At 39.9% G+C, this 5,231-nt stretch overlaps 1 pseudogene; it reads right to left on the minus strand.

Annotated features, from left to right (window-relative positions):
• Window positions 1-2,709: 2,709 nt before the first annotated feature.
• Window positions 2,710-3,334, minus strand: LOC113192820 (septin-14-like; annotated as a pseudogene).
• Between the last annotated feature and the right edge of the window lie 1,897 nt (window positions 3,335-5,231).

Below are 5,231 nucleotides of genomic sequence, written 5' to 3' on the forward strand. Positions count from 1 at the left end.
TCTTGGTACCCTTATCAAAAATCATTTGACCCAGAATGGCATATGCTTGTAATCCCAGTACCTTGGGAGGCTGAAGCAGGAGGATCACAATTTCAAGGCCAACCTTAGCAATTTAGCAAGTCTGTCTCAAAATTAAAGAAAAAAAGAAAAAGCTGGGAATGTAGTGTGTCCTTGGGTTCAATCCCCAGTGCCCTCCAAAAAATCATTTGGCCCATATATGCAAGGGCTTAATCCTGGGATGTCTATTCTATTCCATTACCTGTTGGTCTTTGTTGATGTTAGTACCACACTGATTTGATTGCTGTCGCTTTGTAGTCAGTTTTTTTTTTTTTTAACAAGGTTCATTTTATTGTTTTTATATATGGTGTAACATTGGTGATTCTGATTATAATACCATTTAATTAAGATGAAACAATAAGAATACAAGTCAGCAATACAACAGGTAAGCATGTTAATAAGCTACTTTATCTTCTGAAATTCACTTGTTTATACATATAATATATCTAAAGTACTATTACTGTATTCATTTATTCAAGTAAAAATATCCACTATGGGTCAGGAATCATTCTCAGCCTAGGGATGAATAGGTGAGTGAACAAAACAGAAATTCTGTCCTTACAGAGTTTCACAAAAGATCATATAGCAGATGTCTTTCCTCCCCCAAATTGTAACATGATGTAGCAACACATATATGAAGCTAATTGTGGATTTGCCTTCATTCTCTATTCTTCACAGAAAAAGAAAACTTTGCTCTGAAGTAAAGGTATAATCAAAGATTATGTTTTTGAAAGTATTTTGAAGTTACACTACAGTATTATATGATACCCTAAAAATTCTGTACTTTAAATAATGTAGCAATGAAATTTCAACAAATAACCTTTACTCTTAGGAATATGAGAAGAGCTCTGTGTGCTGATCCAAATATAGCTGGAGTAAACAGAGGCCAAGACCTTCAAAAATCGCATTTTAATAGACGGAGATATTGCAAAAGTAACCATACTCAAATATATGAAATGATGAAAAACATTTTAAATTCAGGAAACATGGTATATAATGCCAGAAGGAAGTTTTCAAAAAAGAAAAAAAAATCTTATTTTCCATATTTTTTTCTTTTTGGCACTAGGGATTGAACCCAGGGGTGCTTAACCACTGAGCTACCTCCCCAGCCCTTTTTTTATATTTTATTTAGATACAGGATCTCACTGAGTTACTTAGGGCCTCACTAAGTTGCTGAGACTGGCTTTGAACTCTCAAATCTCCTGCCTCAGCCTCCTGAGCCACTGAGATTACAGGTGTGTGCCACCACGCTGGGCTTATTTTCCATAATTTTGATAATATTAAACTCAACTTACAGTGAGATTGTGTAAGGATAACATCAAATGGTACTCATGGCTGCCCATTGGACTCTGCCTCTAGCTTTTGAATCTTTTTTTCTAATATCAGTTCTACAGACTCTGACATCAAAGCACAGGAATTCTAATCAAAAGTCAATACTGGGGGCTGGGGTTGTGACCCAACCTTTACTCTTAGGAATATGAGAAGGGCTGTGTGTGCTGATCCACAGGTAGCTGGAGTAAATAGAGGCCAAGACCCTCAAAAATCACATTTTAATAGACGGAGATATTGCGAAAGTCAATGGTAGAGCACTTGCCTAGGATGTGTGAAGCACTGGGTTTGATTCTGAACACCACATTTAAATGAAATAAATAAAGATCCAACAGCTAAAAAAAAAAAATAAAAATAATTTTAAAAAGTCAGTACTGGGGGCTGGGATTGTGGCTCAGTGGTAGAGGGCTCGTCTGGCACTGGCGGGACCTGGGTTCGATCCTCAGCACCACATAAAAATAAAATGTATTGTGTTGTGACAATCTACACCAAAAAAAAAAAGTCAATACTGTATTATAATGATAATTATCAAGGAATTATTATCAATAGAATTTGATAAGGAAATGTGTTTCATTATGACTTTTTAATATTTCATACCTATCATTTCACAACAAAGTCCATAGTTTCTATTGGGATATAAATTTTAAAAGTCGCTACTGGAGCCACAGCCATCACTATGGTAAGAGAATTTCCTCTACCAAACCAGCTCTATTTATACTGTGCTACATATTATTTTAGTATCTTTATTTTATGTTTATTTTAATGTGGTGCTGAGGATCAAACCCAGTGCCCCAGACATGAGAGGCAGGTGTTCTGCCACTGAGCTATAGCCCCAACCATGAGTGACACTTTCTGCATATCTATGTTGCAGCATCTAACAAATGGAAAAGGTTTCTTTTCCTAAGGATTTCACATTCCAATTGAGGAAGATATACATTAAGTAAACAACATTTTAAAGTTAGAACCTTAGGGCTGGGGTTGTGGCTCAGCAGTAGAGCGCTCGCCTAGCAAACGTGAGGCCCTGGGTTCGATCCTCAGCACCACATAAAAATAAAGATATTGTGTCCAACTACAACTAAAAAATAAATATTAAAAAAGTTAGAACTATAATCAGAGTTAAATGCTATGAAAAAAATCTCTCAGGTTGAGGGAATAAAAAGTGACAGAACTCTACAGCAGCTGAAATGGTAAGAGGACTCCTCCTTACACCCTTTGTTCTTCCTTATATAGGTGCACACCTGAGTCTGCAAGTTTTCAGAGGCAGCTTTCATTTTAGGAGATCTATGATTTTTTCTTCCAGTTGTCTTCCCTTTCCTTCAGGCCTTATTTTCTCCTCTTGTTGAAATCTTTTAAGGTTCTCAAACTTGTCCTTTAACTCTCTTCCAGCATCTTTAAGTGTTGTTTCTTTCTCATTTATTCGCTGCTTAAACCTGTTTCAATCTTCTTCCCTTTGACATTGAACATAAAACTCTTATCTTTTGGCTTCATACAGCTCTTGAAAAGTAACTGTCTTGTTCTGGTCCCATGTCTGTTTAGCCTATTTCCTGAAGTTGCAGCATCTATAACATTCAGAGTAATGACAGTGGGTTTGTTCCTTCTGGCCTTCCATATTGGTACAAAGAAGCATATTCCAGAGCTTCACAAAGTCACAGTGATTTTAATTTTCCATCTGCAAAATTCCCCAAGGGTAATGATGGCCTCTGACCATCTTTTTTCCAACTTTTACCTCATCCATACTCTACCACAGCAAAAGGTAGCAGTCCATTAGTCGAAGAGTTTTCTTCAACTATAGTTTCATCATCTGTTGTTGGGAACTGATATATTTGGATGTTATTGCTAATCAATTCATTCATCGGCTTACTCTTAAACTTCTGTAAGTCATTTTACAAATTGTATCTGCCTAAGCAATCAATGATACTATGTTCACCTTATTGTCAATGTTCTTCATTGTCAATAGATCAAAAGATTTCAGAGAATGTCCTGTAGGTGAAATGAAGTAAAGGCTCACATGGGCATGAGTATCAAGAAAGAACACTTAATCATCAGTTCTTCTTGAAGAAAGGCCTCAAACTGAGCATCTGTGTCGTTGACTACTGGTTGGTAGCTCCCTGAGGAGCAGCATTTCTACTGCTTGAATCCTGAGCCACCGAGCAACTAGAAATGCAGCCTTCCTCTGACCTGCCATCTTGAATCCCCTGTAGTCAGTTTTGTAGTCAGAGTCTTTGAGACCTCCAGCTTTGTTTTCTTTTCCAAGATTCTTTTAATTGTTCAGAATTCTCTGAGGTTTCCTACAAATTTTAAGATGGATTTTTCTATTTCTGCAGAAAACATTGACTAAAGTGTAATTTTAACTTGGGGTATGGTGGGTGTGGAAGCAGGAGACCAGTTAGGAGGTAGCAGGGGAGGGAATGAATGGTGCTTCTGAGATAGCACCAGACACAGATTAGCCTGGACAGAGTTAGCAAGTGTTTGGATGATGAAATCAGTAGGACTTAGTGATGGACTGGATATGGGTGAGGAGGGAAAGAAAGAACCAGGAATGACTCCTCGGCCTGGAGTTGGAGCAAACAACAGTGTCCATTGCTGGCATGGAGAAGACAGGAAAATGAAAAAGGTTGATGGGTATTAAGAGTTGCACAGAGGACACCAAAGTCCAAGATGACCATGAAATAGCCAAGTGGAAAGTTCATGTGTGCGGCAGACACCACAGCTTGGCTGGGTTAGAAATTGGGTGGCATTCAGAGCCACAAGCCTGGTAGGGTGGCCAGGGAAGGAGAATAGCCGGAGAAAGGCAATGCCGGGAGCCAGGTCCACCCTGGTATTGCTCACAGGGGACAGGAGGAATGGAGTCAGCACAGGCAGCATAAGCTCTGGGGAGCAGGCTTGCTGTAGTCGCCATGGTGCCCATGCATGAAAATCGGAAGGAAGCCAGGAGCCAGGCCTCTGCAGGCCCGGGCTGAGGTTCTGCTGCTGCAGTAAGGCATTGGAGCAGGCAGGAGACTAGTTTATGAATACTGACATTTCCACTAGCCTTTGGGCTTGGAGACCCCATCTACCTGATCTAGCTTACTTCCGGCCCACCCATCTCCCTGGCAAAGTCCTACATACTCTGTCATGCCTCTCCTCCTCCCAAAGACTTGCCTCCCCTAGCAGGCCCTAGGACTGCCACCTCTCTTACACCTCTCTCTTCCGGTGGACCCCTGCCTGTGCCACTGTGGTCTGTCGGTGAAGCTGGAGCTCCAGCAGCCTGTAGAGCTCTTAAAGACAGAGAATATGTTTTATTCATCTTTGTTTCCCTGAGCCCAGTTTGGAATCTGAAACTGAGAGATTAAGGGGTAAGTTTAAAAATATATTTTTGCATTAGGGTCCTAATTTCTATGTCCTGGCCATTATTTGTGTAATTATTTCAAATAACAAAAGCTGCCAGAGGCAGTGGCACATGCCTGTAATCCCAGTGACTTGGGAGGCTGAGGCAGGAGGATTTCGAGTTCAAAACCAGCCTCAGCAATTTAGTGAGATCCTGTCTCAATAAAAAAAAATTTTAAAAGACTGGGGATATGGCTAACTGGTTAAGCATCCCTGGGTTTGAGCCCTGGCACCAAAAAATAATAATAATGAAATAAAATAACAAAAGCTAAAAACACAGCAGATGTGAAAGTAGAATAAACAGGAATTTGAAAATGACAAAAATAACAATAGCTAAGTGCATTCACTCCTGCATTCTATACTGAGGGAGTGGGAGCCCACGGTAGCAGCCCTGGGCCAGTTGCTGGTATATGCACTCTGCAAGAAGAGATCCAATGGTGTCTATCTTAGATAGAGTGTATGTAACTGTAATTCTCACT

This window comes from Urocitellus parryii, chromosome 7 (genome assembly GCF_045843805.1).
Source record: "Urocitellus parryii isolate mUroPar1 chromosome 7, mUroPar1.hap1, whole genome shotgun sequence".
NCBI classification, from domain to species: Eukaryota; Metazoa; Chordata; class Mammalia; order Rodentia; family Sciuridae; genus Urocitellus; species Urocitellus parryii.